Below are 27381 nucleotides of genomic sequence, written 5' to 3' on the forward strand. Positions count from 1 at the left end.
AAAGTACTTCATTGGCTGTAAAGCGCTTGGACATCCTGAGGTCGTGAAAGGTGCTATAGAAATGCAAGTTCTTTCTTTTTTTCTTTCTTTCCGCCTTTCCTTCCTTCTTTCCTTCTTTCCAGAAACACTGCGCAATTTGTGGATTGTTTTCCACCATTAATGGGATGGGCTGTTCTCTATTCTGATTCTTGCAGGAGCACGGCACTGCTGCGGCATTCGAACACGCGGCCTACATGAACACGATGGCGGCCTCTCCAAAAGCTACGAACATGCCAGTCCGCTTCAAGAGCTCCATCGCTCCTCTGCCTCCATTGAAACCCAAGGGACTTGCAGGTAAGGGTTCAGATCAACCTGGAGAAAATGGCCGGCCATCATTGAAACTGATTTACGCCGAGAAAGACCCTCTCTACCTTAGGGACACCATTGCTCGGAGACAGCGGCTTCCTATATAACACAACAGAGTGGGGCATCTCACAGTATGCCCCATTAGTTAGGCTTTTTCCCTCACCCTTTCAGCTGGAAAAAGTTTTGCCCTGCAAGTTGCTGGACGTATGAGCTTATAACAGTGCGAGGGCAACGGGGCATCTGGGATCTTAGTGAATGACGGGACCAACAGTCTATCTCCTTAAACAATGAGATTTAAGGATTGAGCAAGAAACAGAGGAACGACGGAGAAGAAACAGGGCATGATCTTCTTGTTGCAGGCTTACAGACCTAAAGGTTGAGGAGAATCTGATCATTTGAGCACTAAAATATTATGGAAGCCTTAAAGAAAGCAACTTGTCCCAAGTACATTCAATCACACAATTGCATTTGTTTTTTTTATCTATCTTACGGGATGTGGGCATTCCCAGCAAGGCAGGCATTTATTGCCCCATTCCTAGTTGCCCCTTGATAAGGTGGCGGTGGGCCTCCTTCTTCTTCTGAAGCCAAAGACCCTGGAATCATTTAGTACATTGAATGCCATGATCGGAGGACTGCAGGTTATAAGGATGAGCTCGGATAGGGCAAATAGTCTACCTTTACATTGCGATCTTGTGAAATGATGTTTGGTTTGCTCAAGTAATATAATGACTTCAACGCCTGACAACTTCTGAGAAGGTGAATTTGGATAGTCATGAAACCTGTAGACTGGAAAATTAACATTTAAGGCATCGATTTTTTTTTAGTGCAAGGCTGCTGGTGAATCCTCACCAGTGTTCAGTTCTGAATACTGGTGAGGAAGAGGGTTCCTCTGAGGAGTGCAGCCAGAGCCAAGTCCACGGCACTAAGATTGGCACAAGTGTACAGGGGGGTGGATGAAGATTGGGAAAGCAACAGTGATAGGGGATTCAATAGTTAGGGGAACAGACAGGCGTTTCTGCAGCCACCAGGATGGTATGTTGCCTCCCTGGTGCCAGGGTCAGGGATGTCACTGAGCGGCTGCAGAACACTCTGAAGGGGGAGGGTGAACAGCCAGAGGTCGTGGTCCATATCAGTACCAACGACATAGGTAGAAAGAGTGATAAGGCCCTGCAGGCTGATTTTAGGGAGCTGGGAAAGAGATTAAGAAGCAGGACCTCAAAGGTAGTAATCTCCGGATTACTCCCGGTGCCACGTGCTAGCAAGTATAGAAATAGGATAGAACAGATGAATGCATGGCTGGAGAGATGGTGCAGGAGGTAGTGTTTTAGATTCCAGGGGCATTGGGACCAGTTCTGGGGCAGGAGCGACCTTTTCAAGATGGACGGGTTGTTCCTCAACAGAGCTGGGACAAATGACTTCGCAGGGAGGTTCACTAGTGCTGTGGGAGAGGGTGTAAACTAATTTGGCAGGGGGGTGAGCACCAGGATGTAGCATTGGAAAGGAGAAACTAGGTGCACAAAGGATTGGGAGAGAAAAATAGAAATAGAGTAAGAAATAATACAGTATTAGGTGGGATCAGACAAAGAGCAAATACAAGAAGGTATAAAATAGGTTAACAGTGCATCTGTGTAAACGCACGAAGCGCGGTAAACAAGGTTGGTGAGCTGCAGGCGCAAATAGTCACATGGGAATACGATGTTGTGGTGATAATGGAGACCTGGCTCGAAAAAGGGCAAGATTGGGTACTAAATATTCCTGGATACAAGGTGTTCAGGAAAGATAGGGAAGGAAAGAAAGGAGGAGGGTTGGCAGTATTGATTAAGGAGAATATTGCAGTGCTGGAGAGAGAGGATGTCCTGGAGGGGTCAAGGACTGAATCTATTTGGTTAGAGTTAAGAAACAATAGTGGTGCCATTACACTACTGGGTGTATTCTATAGGCCATCAATTAGTGGGAAGGATATAGAGGTGCAAATTTGCAGGGAAATTACAGAGAGGTGTAGGAACCATAGAGTAGTGATAATGGGGGACTTCAACTATCCTAATATAGACTGGGATAGTAATAGTGTGAAGGGCAGAGAGGGGAAGAATTTCTGAAGTGTGTTCAGGAGAACTTTCTTGACCAGTACGTTTCCGGCCCAACGAGGAAGGAGGAATTGCTGGATCTGGTTCTGGGGAATGAGGTGGGTCAAATGGAGCAAGTGTCAATGGGGGAACATTTAGGGAACAGTGATCATAGTATCATAAGGTTTAGATTAGCTATGGAAAAGGACAAGGAGCAATCGAGAGTAAAAATATTCAATTTGAGGCGGGACAATTTCAGTGGGTTGAGAACGGATCTGGCCGGAGTAAATTGGAATCAAAGATTGGCAGGCAAAATTGTAACTGAACAATGGGCGGCCTTCAAAGAGGAGATGGGTTGGGTACAGTCTAGATACATTCCTACAAGGGAGAAAGGTAGGGTAACTAAAGCCAGAGCTCCCTGGATGACGAAAGAGAAAGAGAGTAAGATGAAACAGAAAAAGGGGGCATATGATAGATGTCAGGTCGATAATACAAGTGAGAACCAGGATGAATATAGAAAGTACAGAGGAGAAGTGAAAAATGGAAATAAGAGAGACAAAGAGGGAGTATAAGAATAGACTGGCAACTTATGTAAAATAAACGTCTGCTATAGTAATGTAAACGGGTAGTAAGGGGGGGGGTGGGGCCGATTAGGGACCAAAAGGAGACCTATGCATGGAGACAGAGGGCAAGGCTGAAGTATTAAATGAATACTTTGCATCTGCTTTACCAAGGAAGAAGATGCTGCCCAAGCCTCAATAAACGAGGGGGTGGTTGAGATATTGGATGGGCTAAAAATTGATAAAGAGGAGGTACTAGAAAGGCTGGTTGTACTTAAAGTAAATGAATCACCAGATCGGGATGGGATGCATCCTAGGTTGCTGAGGGAAGTAAGGGTGGAAATTGTGGAGGTACTGGCCATAATCTTACAATCATCATTAGATACAGGGGTGGTGCCTGAGGACTGGAGAATTGCAAATGTTCCACCCTTGTTCAAAAAAAGGTGTAAGGATAAACCCAGCAACTATAGGCCAGTCAGTTTAACCTCGGTGGTGGAGAAACTTTTAGAAATGATAATCCGGGACAGAATTAACAATCACTTGGATAAGTGTGGATTGATTAGGGAAAGCCAGCACGGATTTGTTAAAGGCAAATTGTGTTTAACTAACTTGATGGAGTTTTTTGAAGAGATTGTAGAGAGAGTTGATGAGGGCAATGCGGTTGACATGGCGTATATGGACTTCCAAAAGGCAGTTGATAAAGTGCCACATAATAGGCTTGTCAGCAAAGTAGTAGCCCATGGAATAAATGGGGCAGTGGCAGCATGGATACGATATTAGCTAAGTGACAAGAAACAGCGAGTAGATGTGAACGGTTGTTTTTTGGACTGGAGGGAGGTGTACAGTGGTGTTCCCCAGGGGTTGGTACTGGGACCACTGCTTTTCTTGATATATATTAATGACTTGGACTTGGGTGCACAGGGCACAATTTCAAAATTTGCAGATGACACAAAACGTGGAAACACAAAACAGTGAGGAGGATAGTGATAGACTTCATGAGGATATAGACAGGCAGGTGGCATGGGCAGACAAGTGGCAGATGAAATTTAACACAGAGAAATGCGAAGTGATACATTTTGGTAGGAAGAATGAGGAGAGGCAATATAAACTAAATGGTACAATTCTAAAGGGGTATAGGAACAGAGAGATCTGGGGATATATGTGCACAAATCATTGAAGGTGACAGGGCAGGTTGAGAAAGTGGTTATAAAAGCATATGGGATCCTGGGCTTTATAAATCGAGGCGTAGAGTACAAAAGTAAGGAAGTTACCTTGAACCTTTACAAAACACTGGTTCGGCCACAACTGGAGTATTGTGTCCAATTCTGGGCACCGCACTTAGGAAGGATGTGAAGGCCTTAGAGAGGGTGCAGAAAAGATTTACTAGAATGGTTCCAGGGATGAAAGTCTTCAGCTACATGGATAGACTGGAGACGCTGGGGTTGTTCTCCTTCGAGCAGAGAAGATTGAGAGGAGATTTGATAGAAGTATTCAAAATCATGAGGGGTCAAGACAGAACAGAAAGAGAGAAACTTTGGCAGAAGGGTCAAGAACCAAAGGGCACAGATTTAAGGTGATTGGCAAAAGAACCAAAGGCGACATGAGGAAAAACTTTTTTACGCAGCGAGTGTTTATGATCTGGAATGCACTGCCTGAGGGGGTGGTGGAGGCAGATCCAATCATAGCTTTCAAAAGGAAACTGAATAAGTACTTGATGGGAAAAAAATTTGCAGGGCTACGGGGAAAGGGTGGGGGAGTGGGACTAGCTGGATTGCTTTGGCAGAGAGCCGGCACAGGCTCGACAGGCCGAATGGCCTCCTTCCATACTGTAACCATGCTATGATTCTAAGTTGTAAGTTTTTGTAAAGCAACAAATCAACAGTAAAACACTGGAAAAGCTGACTACAAAATAAATATTTCACAGAAAAGGATGATTAAAGGTTTTGATAGGGTAGATCGAGATGGTGGGGGAGTCCAGAACAAGGGGCCAAACCTTAAAATTAGAGCTAGGTCGTTCAGTGGTGATGTCAGGAAACACTTCTTCACACAAAGGGGAGTGGAAATCTGGAACTTTCTCCCCCAAATAACTGTTGAGGCTGGGGGTCAATTGAAAATTTCAAAACTGAGATTGATAGATTTTTGTTGGGCAAGGGTATTAAGGGATATGGGACCTAGGCGGCTAGACGGAGTTAAGATACAGATCAGCCATGATCTAATTGAATGGCGGAAAAGGCTCGAGGAGCTGAATGGCCGACTGATGTTCCTATGTTCCTGGAATCATAGAAATTAAAGCAAAGAAAGTGGCCATTCGGCCCTTTGCGCCTGGAATGGTGCTAGGTCTTTAACTGGGGCTGTCCACCTCATCCCATTTCCTTTCCCTTTCCCCATATCCTTTTATATTCTTCGTTTTCAAATACTGATCCAATTCCTTTAACATTGATGTTCTAGTTTCTGCCATGATATCCCCCTGTGGTAAAGCATTCTGTATTCTAATAACCTCTGTGTGAAGAAAAATCTTCTAACTTTCCCTTCAATTCTTCTAGTTATAAACCTTTGTCTATTTATGTAGGTTCCTCTACATCATAAAATATCACTCCTTGCATACTGTGATTCATTTCAGTCAATGAAAGTTAACTTCTTAATATTGTTCTTCATGAAAAAATAACAGTTTGAAAGAAATATTATTTGTTGTTCCATCTTTAATATTACTGCCAGTTCTACTTTTTTTTTGGGTTATCTAATTGAGGTATTTAAAATGATTCAGGGATTTGATAGAGTAGATGTAGAGAAACTATTTCCTCTGTGGGGTCGGGGTGGGAAATCCAGAACGAGGGGGCGTAATCTTAAAATTAGAGCTAGTCCACTGATGAGTGAAATCATGAAGCACTTTTTCACACAAAGGGTGGTGGAAATGTAGAACTCACTCCCCAAAATAGCCTTGGATGCTGGGGGTCGATTAAAATTTTCAAGACTACAATCGATAGATTTTTGTTGGGTAAGGGTATCAATGGATATGGAGCAAAGGCGGGTAAATGGAATGGAGGTTCGGATCGGCCATGATCTAATTGAATGGCAGAAAAGGCTTGAGGAACTGAATGGCCTCCTCCTGTTCCTACGTTCCTAATGTTTTTAATTGGGCTTCTTTCTACTCCATTCCCTATTCCTGCTCTCCAGGGCAGGATTGCTCTTTTGGCTTGCACCCATCTCTGTACTGATACTAACGTATTGCTTTTAATAAAACGTAGATGGGGGTGACTGTGTGCATGAGAGAAAGAGAGAGAGAGATGATACTCAGATGCAGTGAAGAGAAATGCGTCAATATTAATGATTACATTGTCCATCCTTATAAAAGTCAGTGTGAGCCTGAGACGTGGGAGTGCAATTTGAAGAGAGAAATAATTAATTCAATGTCTAACCTACTTAAATTTAAAAATAGAACAGTCCCCTAGTTAGAGGAGATATTTTTAAACTCCTGGTTCAGAAGACGTTGCTTAAGCTGCAGTGCAAGCATTATATACAGTATCTATGTTGACCTACCTTGATGACTGTTGATGGAGTGTTCAAATGACTGTACTAGAATTGTGGGCCAGTGAAGGATGTTTACTTGGCATTGTGATTGAGCTGTCTCTGCTTCTCTTGTCCAGAACATCCTTAGAGCTACGTAAAGGATATCTGAGGAGATAGTTTAATATTTTATCTGCCTTCATGATTTTGAATTGATTTGCATTACAGGTCTAGTGTTGGTGCGAGCTTTCACTTCACACTGATAATTAACTCGTGTAGAATAAGTATGGAATCACAGCTCAATCTGACAAAGTGAGATTGCCTGCCCCATGGCAGTCTCACTCGACTTTACTCTGGAGCCAGTTTGGGCCCTGACTCTGCATTCAGCTGCATACCGACTGATTGACTCCCGGTCCGGCAAAGTCTCGATTTTAAAATTCCCATCCTTGTTTTCAAATCCCTCCATGGCCTCGCCCCTCCCTATCCCTGTAACCTCCTTCAGCCCTACAACCCTCCGAGATCTCTGCGCGCCTCCTTTCCTGGCCTCTTGCGCATCCCCGATTCTCATCGCTCCACCATTAGCGTCCGTGCCTTCAGCTGCCTGGGCCCTAAGCTCTGGAATTCCCTCCCTAAACCTCTCCGCCTCTCTACCTCTCTCTCCTCCTTTAAGACGCTCCTTAAAACCTACCTCTTTGACCTGTCCTAATATCTCCTTATGTGGCTTGGTGTCAAATTTTGTCTGATTACGCTCCAATGAAGTGCCTTGGGACGTTTTACTATGTTGAAGGTGCTATATAAATGCAAGTGGTTGTTGTTGTTGAGCAAGTTCCAGATTTCCAGTACTCTGGGTGATAAAGTGCTTCCTGATTTCCTTCCTGAACGGCCCAGCTCTAATTTTAAGGTTACGCCCCCTTGCTCTGGACTCCCCCACCAGAGGAAATAGTTTCTCTGTATCTACTCTAACCAATCATTTTATCATTTTAAACACCTCAGTTATTAGATCACCCCTGAATCTTCTAAACTCAAGATAATACAAGCCAAGTTTATGCAACCTGTCCTCCTAATTTAAGCCTTTTAGCCCCGGTATTATTTTGGTAAATCTGCGCTGTACTCCCGCTAAGACCAATATATCCTTCCTGAGGTGCGGTGCCCAGAACCGAATGTAATTAAGATAAATAAGGTTCATAATGGGTCATGCATGTATTCAACATTATCGACATTAAGTGGCTTCTATTGTATTTCACCTTCGCTCATATTGTAATGTTGTTTGATTCATATCCCTTGATATCCTTACCCAGGACTTGAGCATTTAATCCCTAGTCAAAGAAGAACAGGGAATTCTCCCAGTGCCCTGGTCAAGTTTCCACCCTCAACTAACACAACCAAAAAAACAGATTAACGGATCATGGGCTCTCAATTGGGCCATGTAGCACCCGTTTTGTAGGTGCTACATGGCCTCCTAAGGACCCAAACTGGTGTCTGGAATGCACGCACACACTTCTAGCATGACGTGCGCCGGACGTCATCTTGGTAAAGATGTTTGCGCACGCACAGATAACGAACATCGGCACCATGTAAAGTAGGGAGATTATGCGGTGGATCAGTGTGCAACGCGATTTTGGAACGCAACGCTCCAGCCAACTCATTCTCTTAACCTCGCACAGCTGAACAGGTCATAAACAGCATGGAGGACCCTCCCACCAGCGCTATTTAAAGGGATCATGCAGGATTTAAAGGTTAGTTGCTGGATTATTGCTTCTGGCTGCTGATGCATTTGTACCTGATTGGAGGTATGAAGGGAAAAATACCTTTGAACTTGTACTCCTTTTTACTTCCGTTGTGTTAAATTAAATGTAAGGCTGTTCGTTTCCTTTGTACAAGCTTGGGATAGAAGTCTGGGGAAAACACAAACGGAAGTAAGTCGAGAAAGCAAACATAGCTCGCTTTCAAAGACTGTGAAAGGAACAACCAAGAATAAAAAGAAGCTTCTGGCTTAAAGAAAAGTATCGGGTAACATCACAAAGGTGGGCAATAGAAGTGATTCATTTGAAGTGAGAGTTTGACTTAAATTAGAGAAAACAAAGGCACAAAACCTGCAGCATCGATTCCCAACAGAAGGGTTTTGAGAGCACTAATCACTAGGTTTAAAAGTTGATTCCTGAGGGGCTTAGCAACCCTCTGTTGGATTATACTTATTATTGGCGGGTGAAAGTCGGTCGATGATGATGTCGCCTTTGAAGAAACAGTTAAAAGTGACAGCAGAATGTTTCCACCTCTGGCCAGACTGCTACATCTTCAGATTTATCCTGTGTTCAGCTGATCCTCTTCTTACTAAAGCTGGCTCACTGGCAAAACTGATTTGTCAAGAATAATAAAGCACAGTCGTAGGAATATACAGCAGTAGGAACTGTTTCCACCGACAGGAGGGTCGATAACCCAGATTTCACGTAATTGGGAAAAGAACCAGGGGAGAAGAGGAGGAGAAATTTTCTACGATTCTATAAAAAATTTGCAGGGCTATGGGGATAGGGCAGGGGAGTGGGACCAGCTGGATTGCTCTTCTATAGAGCCAGTGCGGACTCAATGGACCGAATGGCCTCCTTCCGTGTTGTAACCATTCTATGATTCTATAATTTTTTTTTATGCAGCGAGTTGTTATGATTTGGAATGCTCTGCCTGAAAGGGTGGTAGAAGCAGATTCAATAGTAACTTTCAAAAATGAATTGGAGATATATTTGAAAAGGAAGAATTTGCAGGGCTGTGGGGAAAGAGCAGGGGAGTGGGACTAATTGGATAGCAGTTTCAAAGAGCCGGCACAGGCACAATGGGTCAAATGGCCTCCTTCTGTGCTGTATCATTCTATGATATGATTCTATGATTCAATGACAAAACCGTATTGTTTGGTAGGACTTATAGTTCAGTAATTGCTTTTAAAATTCTCATCCATGTTTTCAAATCCCTCCATGGCCTCGCCCCTCCCTATCTCTGTAAACTCCTCCAGCCCTACAACCCTCTGAGATCTCTGCACTCCTCCAATTCTTGGCTCTTGCGCATCCCCAATTTTAATCACTCCACCATTGGTGGCAATGCCTTCAGCTCCTTAGGCCCTAAAGCTCTAGAATTCCCTCCCTAAACTTCTCCGGCTCTCTGCTTCTCTCTCCTCCTTTAAGACGCTCCTAAAACCTACCTCTTTGACCAAGCTTTTGGTCACCTGCCCTAGTATCTGCTTATGTGGCTCAGTGTCAAATTTTGTTTGACAATCGCTCCAATGAAGTGCCTTGGGACGTTTTACTATGTTAAAGGCGTTATATAAATGCAAATTGTTATTGTTGTTGTTGTTTCGAACTTTAATGGTTAAGCAACAGACCTGATCATTTCACACCACTATTGCAAGGTCATTTTGATGCAGTGTTGTTTTCAGAAATTGTAAATGATTGATATTTACAGCCTAGAAAATGCTGTTAACAATATTACATAGAATTACATCGAATGCACAGCACAGAAACAGTCCATTCAGCCCAACTGATCTATGCCGGTGTTTATGCTCCACGAGAGCTTCCTCCCACCCCATTGCATCTAACCCTATCAGTATATCCTTCTATTCCTTTCTCCTTCATGTACTTATCTAACTTCCTCTTAAATGCAACTATCCTATTCACTTCAACTATTCTTTTTTGGTAGCGAGTTCCACATTCTCACCACTCTCTGGGTAAAAAAGTTTCTCCTGAATTCCTTACTGGATTTATTAGTGACGATCTTATATTTATGGCCTCTAGTTCTGGACTCCCCCACAAGTGGAAACATTTTCTCTACATCTACCCTATCAAACCCTCTCATTATCTTGAAGACCTCGATCAAGTCACCCCTCAGTCTTCTCTTTTCTAGAGAAAAGAGCCCCAGCCTGTGCAGCCTTTCCTGATAAGTATATCCTCTCAGTTCTGGTATCATCCTTGTGAATTTTTTTTGCACCTTCTCCAATGCCTTTATAGCCTTTTTAATAATATGGAGAGCAGAACTATTCACAATACTCCAAGTGTGGTCTAACCAAGGTTCCATACAAGTTTAACATAACTTCTCTGCTTTTCAATTCTATCCTCTAGGAATGAACCCCAATGCTGGTTTGCCTTTTTATAGCCTTATTAACTTGCATCGCTACTTTTAGTAATTTGTGTATCTGTACCCCCCGATCCCTTTGCTCCTCTGCACCATTTAGATTCTTATTTTCCAAGTAGTATGTGGCCTCCTTACTCTTCCTTACAAAATGCACCACCTCACACTTATCTATATTGAAATTAATTTGCCAATTACCCGCCCATTCTGCAAGCTTATTAATATCTTGTTGCATTCTTCCTTTGTATTAACTACACCCCAAATTTGGTGTCCACTGCAAATTTTGAAGTTCTACTTCCGATTCCCAAGTCCAAATCGTTACTGTAAATTACGAACAAAAGTGATCCCAGCACCGATCCTTGTGGAACATCACTTCCCAGCTTTTGCCAGTATGAGTAGCTACCCTTAATCCCTACTCTCTGTTTTCTATTTGTGGCCAGCTTGCTATCCATTCTGCTACCTGTCCCCTAATGCCACATGCTCTGAACTTAGTCATGCGTCTACAAGGCGGTACCTTATTGAAGGCCTTTTGAAAATCCAAATATATTTCATCTACTGGATTACCCTTGTCTACCCTTTCTGTTACTTCTTCAAAGAATTTAATAAGGTCGGTCAAGTATGACTTTCCCTTCTGAAATCCATGCTGACAATTCTTTATCATATTTTCATTCTTTAGATGTTTTTCTATTACATCTTTGAGTAAAGATTCCATTATGGAAGAATGTGGAAGAAGATGGTAGGCCTGAGGGATGATGCCAGCCAGCAGATTCCTATAGAGAGTACCTGTCCCAAGTATACACATCACAAACAATGCCCTCAGAATCCATTACCCTTCTTCTCACTCCAAAGCTTTCAAGCACCTAACAGCCATTTCAACACTTAATGTACATGACGAAACAGTAACACGGTACATATAGAATCAAAGGGGTAGAAATTAATGGGGGGGGGGGGGAGACGGGGGGGTGGCGCAAAACAGACGTTATCACAACGGCCGCCTGTTATACGGCCCGCCCGATAATTGGCTCCATCGAAGTATATGGAATTGAATATCAGCCTGGCTGATCTGATACCCTCCGTTTTGTGATAACATCCAAGACCCTCATAGAATTTTAGATCACCAATGGGGGCTGTTCAGCCCATTCGATCTTGTGTTGGTTCACTCAGAGATCTATCCCCTGTGTTCCATTTCCTTGCCCTTTCCCCACACCATTTTAACGTTTTCTTTGTAAAATATTTATCCACCTCCCTTTTAAAACCTGTAATGCATCCTGTTTCCACTACCCATTTCTGGTAGGACATTCCATGTCCTATGTTGCTCCTATCCTCTCCTTTTATTCTTTTGGTGGTCTTATATTTATGTCCCCTAGTTACTGACTCACTGACTAGTGGAAAGAAATTTTCCTTATTTATCTTGTCAAAACCCCCTCATCGTTTAGAGCACCTCTTTCCAATCTGCACTTTCTCCATTCTTTATCTATTTCAATACCATTCACAGAGAACTGATGTCACCCTATTTCTTCTTCCTATATGCATTTCTTAAACACTTGCCCATATTAAATTTCACCTGCTGCTCTTCTTATTTAAATGTTTTTCCAAATCATTTTTTACTTCCCGACCTACCTTGTCAGATTCAGTTCCTCTTCCTCATTTGTTGTTGACTGAATATGGCCGGTTTGCACTGATCTTCTGAATCCAAGTCGCTACTGCAAACTAGAAAGAGGGGTAGATCTTAGACTTTGTGCGACAGTGTAAAACAGGTGATAGCGAGTCAGCAGCCCGACAGGATAATACTGTTCTAAATACAGTGTCGCATAACAATGGGCTATTCCACTCTGTTGAGGACATACAATGAACAAATTGGTTGCACAGTCTATGCCAGGGAGACCAAGAACTGTGGTGGGGTTCTGGAAATTACAGTATTTGTAAAAACAATTATCGTTAATTTGGGATACGTGCATATAATGGATTTTATCGGAGAACTTAAGAACATAAGTAATAGGAGCAGGATTAGGCCATACGGCCCTTCGAGCCTGCTCCACCATTCAATAAGATCATGGCTGATCTTCGACCTCAACTCCACTTTCCCACCCTAACCCCATATCACTTGATTCCCTTAGTGTCCAAAAGTCTATTGATATCAGTCTTGAATATACTCAACGACTGAGCATCCACAGCTCTCTGGGCTAGAGAATTCCAACTCTCTTGACTGAAGAAATTTTTCCTGAAAGCTTTTGACAAAAACTATTGCATGAATCATTGTCCAGTTTTGATATGTAGGCACAGAAAGAAGGGGTGGGGGGCAAGAATTATGCCATTTTGTCATCTGCCTTTAAAGTTCATACTTACTTTAGATCCTCCAAAATTTCTTCGTAGAGTTTGGCGGGTGTGGATGGAGTGAACTGTAGGGCCCAAGAATGTAATCCTGGCACAAAGGGGCCCAGGAAATGCTGTTCCTTGGGGTGTTACATGTGCCTGCAATCAATTTTCCTGACCTGATGCTATGAAGTGAGGTTGTCTCATTTAAATACATTCAGTACATAACATGCTGGGATGGTGCAGGGGACAACAGGTGGATTATCTAGCACCAGCAGCTGGCTGCTGTTTACCCTTACAAAGGGGAATTGGTTCCAAATTTGCAAACTGTCAGAAACAAGGCACAGAGGAAGAATCATCCTTTCTGTTTTCTCCTCCCTGATCCATGGCACTGGCCCTTTGAAGGGCAAAGTCGTGCAATACATAAAAGTCAACAACAATTTTGAGCACCTTTCCTGGCTTCTGTTCATGAAAGAGGTAGTATTTGATGTAGAGGCATTTATGGCCATGTACATGCCAATAATAACAGAAGAAACAAAGAAATTGTTGGGAGATTCAGTAGATATCTCCTGCTGTTGTTTGGAAAGACCCAGTGGCATAAAAGCTCAACTCAGCTGTCATCTTCACCCCCAACGACAGGGTCTTTCGTCCCTGTTCTGGAAGTGGTTTCCTGAGCTGGCTTCATCAGATTGGTGATGGCCTTCTTTGGGAATCATAATTTCCACACACACAGATGCCTTTGGATACGTCCAGGCACACATAGGCAGCACAAGAGTGGCTCCTATCTGAGTGCCTTAAGGTGTAAAATGCATCGGATTGGCATGACTCCTTTCGTCCAACTTTCTCCACCTCCTCCAAAATCTGCAAATACAAAGGGATGTGAAGGGGACACCCATCTGGGCAGCAGGCTAGGATCTATCCCTACAGAAATGGGCGGTGCTGGCAGATGGAGTGCACCTTTAAGAGGTTGGCTGTAAATTGCTTGCTGGCGAATCAGTGAAACATCAAAATAATGGGACAATCCACAGTTGGTACAGTCGTAAGGGTTCAGGCCCCTTTTAGCAGCAAAGACTCTAAGAGTAAGGAGGAGTCTCCCGGTTTATGCAAAAATACCGATTGAACTTCCTGCTCAAGGGAATTCTAGTTTGCTTCATTTCAGGCCATGATCACAAAACCAGGCTGTCGCCATGGGAACCTACGTCAGCGAGTTAGTACAAATTTTGCTGGACTGCTCAGATGTGATACATTGTAACTATGATTCATTTTATGAATGTGAGGGAAAATACTCATAAAACAGATAGACTTTGCTCTCTATGTACTGTACTGATGAACCAATAAAACATTAAACTCTTTCAGGCCATCTGTGCAAGCAATAAAATCTGATAGCTCAATGGTTGAGTTGCTTGATTTCCAAACCTCTTTGCTATCATTTTAATCTAGATACCTTTATAATTTCTCTCTCTTCCTTTCTCTATTCATTTACATATCCATAGTTGTCTGCCTACCCATACCCTCTCAAATACCAGCCTTGTCTCAGTGATAGGACTCCTGCCTCTGTGACAGAAGGTCGTGGGTTCAAGCCCCAAGTTGTGCACATCATCCAGGGTGACACTTCTGTGCAATGCCGAGGGAGTGCTGCACTGTTGGAAGTGCCACACTTGTATGAGACCTTGAGACTCCTTTGGCCTACTCAGGTCGACGTAAAAGATTCTATGGCACAATTTGAAGAAGAGTAGGTAGTTCTTCTCGTGTCCTGTCCAAACATTTATCCCTCAGCCAACATCACCAATAACAGATGATCTGGTCATTTATTGCATTACTATTTGTGGGACCTTGCTGTGCACAAATTGGCTGCCGTGTTTCCCTATATTACAACTGTGGGTACACTTCAAAAAGTACTTCATTGCCTGTGAAGCGCTTTGGGATGTCCTGGGGGTGTGAGAAAAGCTCTAACAATGCAAGTTCTTTCTTCTTCATCTTTCACTACCATGGCGATAGATCTTGACTTTGTGCAATACTATAAAATGGGTGACAGTGAGTCGGCAGCCCATTTTACATCTCGCCCCATTTTTATTTCTGTCTTTCAGATGAGACGTTAAACTAAGGCCCCATCTGCCCTCTCAGGTGGACATAACAGGTCCCATGATGTTAATTGTATGATTTGTATCAATTGGTGTTAATTGAATTCAGGTGGTGGGTATCGATTGGGGACTCTCTTGTATCCTTTTTATAGGAGAGCTTAGCTCGGGTGTGGGGTGTGTAAGGGGAATCTCTAGGAATTAAGGCTGGGAAACAACTGAAGACCAGGCTGTGGTATTCCATCCTTCACCACATGGCTATCCAGTTTATGACACGTGATACTATTCGAAAAAGAGCAGGAGAGTTTTCCTGGTGTCCTGGCCAATATTCATCCCTCAACCAACATCACCATTAACAGGTTATCTGCTCATTATCTCATTGCTGTTTGTGGGACCTTACTGTGCACAATTTGGCTGCTGCGTTTCCTACATTACAACAGTGACTACACTTCAGAAAGTACTTCATTGGCTGTGAAGCACTTTGGGACATCTTGACGTCATGAAAAGTGCTGTATAAATTCAAGTTTGTTCTTTCTTTAATTATCTCGCCACGTTCTTTGCTGGCAGTTACAGCTAGTGCCACTCTTTCACCTAGCTTAATAATTCTATCTTTGCACAATGTTAGCTCCATCTTCCACTCAGTCACATTTCAGTAATACCGATATAATGTCAGTGTTTTTTTAGTCACTGTGCATTGCTGTAATTCCAGTCATTCATTCTTAATGAGTCTTGCATTAAGCATTAGTCGAAAAGGATCATCTTTCAGCGTATTCGTACTCTTTCAGAATGAAAATTGAATTTTCGCCCTTGAGACATGTATATTTTATCTGTTTCCTCTCACAGTGTGGCTCAGGGTAAGCTAGAGGGTGAACAAGAACATTGTACCACGTAACAACGCGTCGAGTCGAAATCTGTGGGAGGGAGCAGTCGGATTGCTTGCGGAGAGGGTTGGAATTCGGGAGCGGATCCCGGAACCAGAAAGTTTTTGCCCCGTGTATCCTGGGGCCCAAATTCCATCCCGGGAAGCAGATGGGGGGTGGACAAGTCTTCCTCCCACCTTTTCTCCCTAAGGGGTCATGTCTGGGGGCATTTAGAGGTGAAACCTGGGAATTCTCCTCAGTATGCCACTGATGTGCCTAGCAGGACTCACATCAGCTGAGAGTTCTGTACGGGGTCTTAAGAAAGACTGCCCCAAGAGAAAGGTAACCTCTCCCAGAGGGGATTGATTACCTTAAGAAAAGATGGTCATTTTCTCTTGTTTGAAGCAAAGGAAATTTGCTGGCTCATTTCTTTGGACCTTTCTCGATCTTGAGGTCCCACAATCAGGATCACACTAAGCTCCACCAGCGGAGAGGGGGGAGATGCATGCGTACAGGTGTAGGGAGGCTGCCTGCCCCAATTATGGAAATGACCCCCTCCCCACGGTTTGGGACTGGGTTACATCTTAGACCGCAAACAGCCAGAAACCCTGCTCTGTCCCCACCTCAGTTGGTGGAGTAGGACCCTGGAATTTTGAGGCCGATGTATTATTCCGCTGCTAATGCGACTGAAGGAGTTGAGCGCAAAATCTAGGTTGACACTTCAATGCAGCCCTGAGGGAGTTCTGTATGGTCAAAGGTGCTGTCTTTCAGATGAAACATTAAACCGCAGCCTCGTCTCTCTGTTGAGGTAGATGTAAAAGATCCCGTGACACTATTTAAAGAAGGGCAGGGGAGTTCTCCCACCAGATCCTTACAGCCAACGGACAGAAGAGATTTTTATCCCATCAGTCTGGGCTGAAATTTATTGAACATTAAACAGGTAAATAAACAGGTGACTACACTTCCAAAGCACTTCATTGGCTGTGAAGCATTTTGGGACACGCTGAGTTATTGAAAATTGCTGTATAAATTCAAGTTTTTTCTTTCTTGAACCCACTCAGTCTGGTGGTTATTTGTAGATGTGTTTAACTTCAGGTTAGATTTTAGTGCTGTTATCAGTTGGGAAGATGTGCAGCGTTTGACAATTTCTGCTTAAAGAGCTGTCCATTGAACTGTAATGAGGCTCAGATGTTCTTTGTTGATATGTTTGTGTCTGTAGGTAATTTATTGCACTATCCATTTATAAAATTGGCATAAACTCTATACTGATGAATTGGTATTGAACCATAATTGAAGCTCATCTAAATTTCTTTGAACAATATTTTATTTATTGATGTTATTCCACAAGCATTGTCTTTCAGTCTTTTGTGTTGTGCAGCCTTTTCGATTCATTCCATGTGGCATGAGTTTGACCTTTTAGACATCTCATTGACAAGATAATAGAGCTCTTCATTTTTGGCAAGTTGATGGTCGGTTTCTAAAGGTCAAAAGAGATATAATCTCTCTAGCAGATGCAGTAGCCTTTCACTGTAATACTCCTTGATATGTCACAACCTTTGATATTGCACAGGTTCCCCCTTAATGGAGAACTTCTTTAAAAACAAACTGTTCATAAGATGCTACTTGTATGTGCCACTGAAAGGCCATTAAAGGAAGGGCCTAATGTACAATCGATTGAAACAGTAATGAAACCAAAAATATTGAAATGATTTGCTGCACTCTTTAGCTCACATTTTTGATGAAGTACTTACAAAGCTACAATTTAGTTGGTTTCGAAAGACATCCCATCTGCACTAAGTGCTTCACAGTGACATGCACTGAGCAATATTTTGAAAACAATTTTTTATTCTTGAATTATTGAAGGACCTGTTTTGATATCTGGCTGTAGCTGCTAGTTGTCTCATTCATAACACTGACTGTGATTCATTCTCAGGATGTGGGTGGCGCTGGCAAGGCCAGCGTTTATTGCCCATCCCTAGTTACCCTGAGAAGGTGGTGGTGGGCCTTCTTAAAACGCTGGTTGCGGGTTTGATACAACTAAATGTCTTGCTAGGCCACCGCATATGGCAGTTAAGAGTCAACCATGTTGGTGTAGGACTGGAGTCACATATATTCTAGGAATGTGGGCATCACTAGCAAGGCATTTATTGCCCATCCCTAGTTACCCTGAGAAGATGGTGGTGGGCCTTCATCTTCATAGTGGTTTGATACAACTGAGAGACTTGCTAGGCCATGACAGAGGGCAGTTATGAGTCAACCAAGTTGGTGTGGGACTGGAGTCAGGTATAGACCCAGACTGGGTAACGACAGCAGGCTTACTTCCCCAAAGGACATTCGTGAACCAGTGGGTTTTTACAACAATCTGACAATTTCTTGGTCACTTTTACTGACACCAGCTTTTTATTTCCAAATTTTAAAACTGAATTCAAATTCTCAAACTGCCATGGTGGGATTTGAACTCACGTTCTCAGAATTATTCGTCCAGTGCCACTATACTACCGGACACTATTCAATGACTTCAAAAGACAGCTGGCAAGCTAAGCATTTCTTCACATTCTTAAGAGGCTATGAAATGATTAAAGCAACTCCCCAAAAAATGTAATGGATAGTTTTTAAAATAAGTTACTGATCAAAACATTTTTAACAACTAAATCCTTAAATAAGAATAAAGCTTGAATATTTCCATCAATCCACTACTGATTCTGTTTGCAGATAAGGATGAATGGCAAGTCATCTTCAGAATGGGAATCAACAGAAATTAGCCCAGAATTTGTCTTTTAGGACATCCCAAATTATTGCACAATATGGATCCATCTTGTTCCTTTGAAAAGATCAGGCTCCAGGCACCCACTGGGGCAGTCTACTGGTTTGTGGTTATGCAGTTGGATTGCTGCTTTGCAAAAGTTAACGTCCATATTTACTGGATGTTGGTGGCTGGAAAGCAATGAATATGCCACAGGCACCTGGATTTTTCCCATTTTTAAAACTCTCAGGGCGCTAAATTGGGCCGTGTAATGCCCGTTGTTTTGGCGCTATACGGCCTTTCCGACATCCAAGATGGCGTCTCAGATGCGCTCGCACATTTCCAGTGTGACGCCATCTCGGTATAGGAGTTAGCGCAGGCGCAGATAACGAACGCTGGAATCACGTAAAGTAGGGAGAAAATGGCTTCAATCAGTGTGCAGCACTGATTTAAAGTGATAGACGCCATTTTGGGACTTAACGCTCAACTCAGCGCACAGTCTTAACCCCGACCACCTGAACGTATCTTAGAGTGCCTGGAGGACCCCCCACCAATGCTATTTAAAGGGACCATGCAGGATTAACAGGTTAGTGGCTGGATTATTGCGTCTGGCTGCCGAGACATTTGTAACTGTTTTTGGAGGTCTCCTCAACTTGGACACTAGGACGCGGCGACATAGCCTAACATTTAGAGCCAGGACGTGCAGGACTGAAGTTAGGAAATGGTTCGACACACAAAGGGTGGGAGAGGTTTGGAACGCTCTTCTGCAGACGGTAGTTGATGCTAGCTAACTTGTGAATGTTAAATCTGAGACTGAGAGATTTCTGTGAAGCAAGGGTATTGAGGGATATGGGGCTAAGGCGGGTATATGGAGTTAGGTCACAGGTCCACCATGATCTCATTGAAAGGTGGAACAGGCTCAAGGGGCTAAATGCCACTGTCACTTGCTGTCTCCTGATATGCGCCACCTTCTCCTGCAAGAAAGTGGGACGTGTCTGGGTGATGTGCCTGTCATGGTTGAATAGCTACCAGTGTGTGTGGCCTATGAGTTGCGGCTTGCAACAGTGGTAATGTGTAAGGGTGAGAGGAAGCACCTGGTTGGAAGAGTTGAGTACTGATGGAAAGAGTGAGTTTGTTGGTATGTGGATGATGGGGCGTGTAGTGTGTGGTGCAGTTGGTAGGAGATGCCACGTGACAGTTGACCTCACTCACCTTGACCACGCATGTCAAAGCATTGAACTTCTTCCTGCACTGCATCCATGTTCATGATGCTGTGCGCCTGGCATTGACTTTGTCCCCCGGTTCCTCCCACTGCCTTTTGGATATATGTCTGGCGGGCCTCTTGCCCCCCCTCCCCTTCCCCCCCCCCCCCCCCCAGCCCCCCTGCAGAAAAAGGATGTCCCTCCTTCTGTCCACCTCTTGCATCAAGGTCTATAGTACATCAGCAGAGAACCTTGGTGCATGCACTATCGCAGGCCTGGTACCAACTCAGTTTGGCAGATTGGTGAGGTCTGGCTTGCAGATTGGAGGATGTGGGATTTAGTAGTGCTCAACCTTTATTCAATGTTTTAACATAACTCATCAGTGTGTAAACATAGGGATGAGACCTGCATCTGTGTTTTACATGTCCGATGTCTGATCTCCGTTCAGACTCCGTGCAGACAGTAGACTGTTATTTTCAGAAAATAACAGGTATCAGCTACCTTTAAGAGATTTTGAAGAAACAGCCTCCCTTTAAGAGATTGAGCTCCCACTGGTGGTGGAAAGTGCAAATTGCAATTATTCCACATGCAAGGCCTGGAATGGAACGCTGATTGCAGGTGAGTCCTCCGGCCGGCTGAAACTTGCATCTTGCCTGCGCAGGGGTCATTCTCAGTCTCAGTCTGCTTCAGTCTGGAGTCGGGACTTATTTCTGTATTTGCAACACACATACGTTTAATGTTGCATCAATGCTAGACTTGTGGTCCCCAATTCCTTGGGGCCAGCTCCACTGGCACAAGTTTGGTGGAGCAGAACCCCCTGTCCACTGGAGTTCAGACTTGGAGACCCTGGGCATGAGGTCGATTGCATGACATGGAGTTGGCACATTGACCTGTTCTGGGCGTTTTTGCCAGAGTTTTTGCCACGAGCTGAGTCATTGTCCCTTAAAAATAAGATAATTGTTCTCCTTCTGGATCAACAACCTTGGTCTAATGAAGAGTTCGGGGCCTCTTTAAAGGCTCTCAGTTGGTCTGAGCTCCTTTGAGGCCTACTGAAGACGTAATGGGCTGAATTCACAGGGAAGCCCAGGAACTCCCCCAGATGCGCCCTCTTGAAATTGAGGTGAGGTGGGAGGGCGATGAGTGAAACATCTGCCAGTGGGCTGCCCACCAGAATTTAAAGGGCCGCTACAAATGGGGAGAAATCTGATGGAAACATGCTCAGTCCCAAATTCCTGGTCTTTCTGGCTTTCTGCCTTCCTCAGCTCTGGGAATGCTGAGCCCGCTGTGTAAATTTGCCCTCAAAGACATTTTTATTTCAGTACAAGTATTGAAAACAAGGTATGTGCTGTTTGTATGGTTCTCGCACTGCCAGTGCTCCAATCTACCATGACAGAACTGCGACGAGATCGACGAGGCATTCTGAAATGAGCTCTAACTGTTCTTGATTGACCGTTGATTTCCCTCAGTAAAGTTGGATCTCACCACTGAAATGAAGTATAATTACCGCCTTGTCTAAAAGTCAGCTAAGCTGTCACACATTCATCTCTTCACTTCAGAAATGACACCTTTTCATGTAAAAGACAGTTCATGCACTGACATAATGGAGAGCAATTTGTTTCAATGGTACATGTTACAGTTGCTACTTGGCTATGAACTGGTTTGAAGTATTGATAGAGGGAATAAGTGGGTGTATTCTACAGACCACCTAATAGTGGAAGGGAAGTGGAGGATGAAATGTATACACATGTATGAAATGATTTTTAAAAATCGAATAATAATCATGAGAGATTTCAACTGCCCCCAAATAAACTAGCAAGGAGTGGTAGGGAAAGGAGAATGGAGTTTTTACAGTTTGTACATGTTTTCATTCTTATCCAGTGTGTGAGAAGCCCAACAAGGGAGGAATCACTGCTGGATCTAGTAATGGGAAATTAACCAGAACAAAAAAGAACAGTAAGTGTAGGGGAACATCTAGGCAATAATGATCATAATGTAATAAGGTTTAAAATAATGATTGAGAAAGACATAAGTAAGACAAAGACCAAAGTAATAGATTGGAAAAAAGCTGATTTTGAGGGGATGAGAATGGAACTTGGGAAGGTAAACTGGAAAAAAATTTTTACAGACAAAGAAATAGAACAGTGGTGAGAAACATTTAAAACGGTGATCAATAGAGTCCAGGAGAAATATATCCCACTAAATAACAAGAACAAACCAGCCAGTAATGATACACCATGGATGAATAAAGAGTTAAGGGTAAAATTGAAACTAAAGAAGAAGACATACACTGAGTATATAGACAATGTGTATACATTTCAAATCCAGGAACACTTCTCACCACGATGGACGTCTCGGCACTCTACACCAGTATCCCCCACGATGACGGCATCGCTGCGACAGCATCAATACTCAACACCAACAACAGCCAATCTCCAGACGCCATCCTACAACTCATCCGTTTCATCCTGGATCACAATGTCTTCACCTTCGATAACCAGTTCTTTACCCAAACACACGGAACAGCCATGGGGACCAAATTCGCACCCCAATACGCCAACATTTTCATGCACAAGTTCGAGCAGGACTTCTTCACTGCACAAGACCTCCAACCAACACTATACACCAGATACATCGACGATATTTTCTTTCTATGGACCCACGGCAAGGAATCACTAAAGAGACTACACGATAACATCAACAAGTTCCATCCCACCATCAAGCTCACCATGGACTACTCCTCAGAATCAGTTTCTTTCTTGGACACACGAATCTCCATCAAAGACGGGCACCTCAGCACCTCACTCTACCGCAAGCCCACGGACAACCTCACGATGCTCCACTTTTCCAGCTTCCACCCTAACCACGTCAAAGAGGCCATCCCCTATGGACAGGCCCTGCGAATACACAGGGTCTGCTCAGACGAGGAGGAACGCGATGGACACCTACAGACGCTGAAAGACGCCCTAGTAAGAACGGGATATGACGCTCGACTCATCGATCGACAGTTCCGACGGGCCACAGCAAAAAATCGCATAGACCTCCTCAGGAGACTAACACGGGATGCAACCAACAGAGTACCCTTTGTCGTCCAGTACTTCCCCGGAGCGGAGAAACTACGCCATGTTCTCCGCAGCCTTCAACATGTCATCAATGAGGACAAACACCTCGCTATGGCCATCCCCACACCTCCACTACTCGCCTTTAAACAGCCACCCAACCTCAAACAGACCATCGTTTGCAGCAAATTACCTAGCTTTCAAGAGAACAGCGTCCACGACACCACACGACCCTGCCACGGTAACCTCTGCAAGACATGCCAGATCATCGACACAGATACCACCATCACACGAGAGGACACCACCCACCAGGTGCATGGTTCATACTCCTGTGACTCGGCCAACGTTGTCTACCTCATACGTTGCAGGAAAGGATGCCCCAGAGCATGGTACATTGGCGAGACCATGCAGACGCTGCGACAACGGATGAACGGACACCGCGCAACAATCGCCAAACAGGAGGGTTCCCTCCCAGTCGGGGAACACTTCAGCAGTCATGGACATTCATCCACCGACCTTCGGGTAAGCGTACTCCAAGGCGGCCTTCGAGACACACGACAACGCAAAATCGTCGAGCAGAAATTGATAGCCAAGTTCCGCACCCATGAGGACGGCCTCAACCGGGATCTTGGGTTCATGTCACGCTACACGTTACCCCACCAGCGAACAAATGTTATCTGTTTTTAATATAACGGGTCAGTTGCTGTCTTTTCTATGTTTCTACTTCTCTATCTCTGTTTTTTTTTGTTTGTTGTTTTTTTTTTGGTTTTTTTTGGTGATTTGTATATTCTGTGAGACCTGGCAGGTAACACCTGTCTGTCTGCACACTGATTGCCTTGGCAACGGGCAGTTGAAAAAACTGTCTGTACTCACCAAGCATTGTTCTGTGAATTATAAATGCGATTTCATTTCGAGGACTTCATTTCACATCGTTCACCTGACGAAGGGGGAAGCCTCCGAAAGCTTGTGAATTTAAAATAAAATTGCTGGACTATAACTTGGTGTTGTAAAATTGTTTACAATTATATAGACAATAAAAGAGATGATGACAAAAGGGAATATGAAAAGGTTAGGAAAGAAGTCATAAAAACAATTAGGAAGGCAAAGAGGAACTATGAGATTAAATTAGCAAGGAATATCAAAAAAAGTAAAGTATTCCACAGACACATAAATAACAAAAGAACAAGCAGAATAGGGATGAGGCCACTAAGGGATATACACGATAAACTCACAGGTAACAATAGCGTAATGGCAGAAATATTGAATAGTTACTTTGCCTCATTATTTACCAGGGAGACCAACAAGGTGGGCAGGACATTAAAAGAAGTGATTGAAAAAGATATTAAAACATTTAAGTTAGAAAGAGGGGAGATAATAAACTAATCAAACTTCGGGATGGTAAGAACCCTGGATTGCACCTGTGAATATTAAAAGAAGTTAGGGAAGTGATAGCAGAGGCACTATTACATATATATAAAAATCCATTAGAAAAGGGAATGGTGCCAGGGGTCTGGCGGACAGCAAAGGTTATTCCTATATTTAAAAAGGGAGATAGAACAAGTCCAGAGAACTATAGACTAATTAGCTTAACGTCGGTTAAAGATAGTGGAATCCTTACTCAAAGATGTAATAGAAAAACATCTAGAGAGTGAAAATATAATAAAGAATAGTCAGCACAGATTTCAGAAGGGAAGGTCATGCCTTTGATAATGTATTGCATTTTAGACTCATGACTAAGTTCAGAGCATGTGGAGTCAGGAGTCAAGTAGCAGAATTGATATCAAGCTAGCTCCAAAACAGAAAACAGAGAGTAGGGGTTAAAGGTAGTTAGTCAGACTGGCAAAAGGTGGGAAGTGGTGTTCCACAAGGATCGGTGCTGGGACCATTAACGATTTGGATTTGGGAATCAAAAGTAATTTGTGGATGACATAAACTGGGGGGTGCAGTTAATACAAAGGAAGAATGTGTCAAAATGTAAAAGGACGTTAATAAACTTGCAGAATGAGCATATAATTGGCAAGTGAATTTCAATATAGATAGGTGTGAGGTGGTGCATTTTGGAAGGAAGAATAAGGAGGCCACACACTGTTTGGATAATAAGAGTCTAAACGGGATAGAGGAGCAAAGGGATCCAGGGGTACAGATACACAAATCACTAAAAGTAGCAATGCAGGTGAATAAGGCCATAAAAAAGGCAAATAAAGCAGCAGGGTTCATTTCTAGAGGGATAGAATTGAAAACCAAAGAAGTTATGTTAAATATGTATAGAACCTTGGTTAGACCACACTTGGAGTATTGTGCACAGTTCTGGTCTCCATGTTATAAAAAGGATACAGAGGCATTGGAGAGGGTGAAAAAAGATTCACAAGGATGACATCAGAACTGAGAGGATATCCTCATCAGGAAAGGCTGAACAGGCTGGGGCTCTTTTCTCCAGAAAAGAGAAGGCCGAGGGGCGACCTGATCGAGGTCTTTAAGATAATGAAAGGGTGTGATAGGGTAGACATAGAGAAAATGTTTCCATTTGTGGTGGAGTCCAAAACTAGAGGTCATAAATATAAAATAGTCGCTAATAAATCCAATAGGGAATTCAGGAGAAACTTCTTTACCCAAAGAGTGGTTGAAATGTGGAACACGCTACCACGTGACTCCGGACCCCATGAAATCTCATGGCATCAGGGCAAACATGGGCAAGGAAACCTCCTGCTGATTACCACCTACCACCCTCCGTCAGATGATGAATCAGTCCTGCTCCATGTTGAGCACCACTTGGAGGAAGCACTGAGGGTAGCAAGGGCACAGAATGTATTCTGGATGGGGGACTTCAATGTCCATCACCAAGAGTGACCGAGCTGGCTGAGTCCTGAAAGACATAGCTGCCAGACTGGACCTGCGGCAGGTGGTGAGCAAACCAACACGAGGGAAAAACCTACTTGTCCTCACCAATCTACCTGTCGCAGATGCATTTGTCCATGACAGTATTGGTAGGAGTGACTACCGCACTGTCCTCGTGGAGATGAAATCCCGTCTTTGCACTGAGGACACCATCCAACGTGTTGTGTGGCACTATCACTGTGCTAAATGGGACAGATTCAGAACAGATCTAGCAGCTCAAAACTGGGCACCCATGAGGCGCTGTGGGCCATCAGCAGCAGCAGAATTGTATTCCAGCACAATCTGTAACCTAATGGCCCGGCATATTCCTCACTCTACCATTACGAACAAGCCAGGGGATCAACCCTGATTCAATGAGGAGTGTAAAAGAGCATGCCAGGAGCAGCACCAGGTGTAACTAAAAATGAGGTGCCAACCTGGTGAAGCTAACACACAGGACAACATGCATGCTAAACAGCGGAAGCAACATGCTATAGACAGAGCAAAGCGATGCCACAGCCAACGGATTAGATCAAAGCTCTGCAGTCCTGCCACATCCAGTCGTGAATGGTGGTGGACAATTAAACAACTAACGGGAGGAGGAGGCTCTGCAAACATCCCCATCCTCAATGATGGCGGAGCCCAGCACGTGAGTGCAAAAGACAAGGCTGAAGCGTTTGCAACGATCTTCAGCCAGAAGTGCCGAGTGGATGAACCATCTCGGCCTCCTCTCGATATCCCCACCTTCACAGAAGCTAGTCTTCAGCCAATTCGATTCACTCGACGTGATATCAAGAAACGGCTGAGTGCGCTGGATACAGCAAAGGCTATGGGCCCTGACAACATTCATTCTGTAGTGCTGAAGTCTTGTGCTCCAGAACTAGCTGCGCCTCTAGCCAAGCTGTTCCAGTGCAGCTACAAAACTGGCATCTACCCGACAATGTGGAAAATTGCCCAGGTATGTCCTGTCCACAAAAAGCAGGACAAATCCAATCTGGCCAATTACCGCCCCATCAGTCTACTCTCAATCATCAGCAAAGCGATGGAAGGTGTTGTCGACAGTGCGATCAAGCGGCACTTACTCACCAATAACCTGCTCACCGATGCTCAGTTTGGGTTCCGCCAGGACCACTCGGCTCCAGACCTCATTACAGCCTTGGTCCAAACATGGACAAAAAAGCTGAATTCCAGAGGTGAGGTGAGAGTGACTGCCCTTGACATCAAGGCAGCATTTGACCGAGTGTGGCACCAAGGGGCCCTAGTAAAATTGAAGTCAATGGGAATCAGGGGGAAATCTCTCCAGTGGCTGGAGTCATACCTAGCACAAAGCAAGATGGTAGTGGTTGTTGGAGGCCAATTATCTCAGCCCCAGGACATTGCTGCAGGTGTTCCTCAGGGCAGTGTCCTTGGCCCAACCATCTTCAGCTGCTTCATCAATGACCTTCCCTCCATCATAAGGTCAGAAATGGGGATGTTCGCTGATGATTGCATAGTGTTCAGTTCCATTCGCAACCCCTCAGAAAATGAAGCAGTCCGAGCCTGCATGCAGCAAGACCTGGACAACATCCAGGCTTGGGCTCATAAGTGGCAAGTAACATTCGCACCAGACAAGTGCCAGGCAATGACCATTTCCAACAAGAGAGAGTCTAACCACCTCCCCTTGACATTCAACG

General features: G+C 43.9%; 1 long non-coding RNA gene across 1 annotated transcript in view; it reads left to right on the forward strand.

Annotated features, from left to right (window-relative positions):
- Positions 1-27381, forward strand: part of LOC137327755 (uncharacterized) — a 109750-nt gene that overhangs the window by 46989 nt on the left and 35380 nt on the right. Inside the window, exon 2 of the long non-coding RNA XR_010964543.1 lies at positions 195-333. This is a non-coding gene — a long non-coding RNA (uncharacterized lncRNA). The remainder of the gene's footprint in view (positions 1-194; positions 334-27381) is intronic.

Source organism: Heptranchias perlo, chromosome 12 (assembly GCF_035084215.1).
Source record: "Heptranchias perlo isolate sHepPer1 chromosome 12, sHepPer1.hap1, whole genome shotgun sequence".
Taxonomy (NCBI): Eukaryota; Metazoa; Chordata; class Chondrichthyes; order Hexanchiformes; family Hexanchidae; genus Heptranchias; species Heptranchias perlo.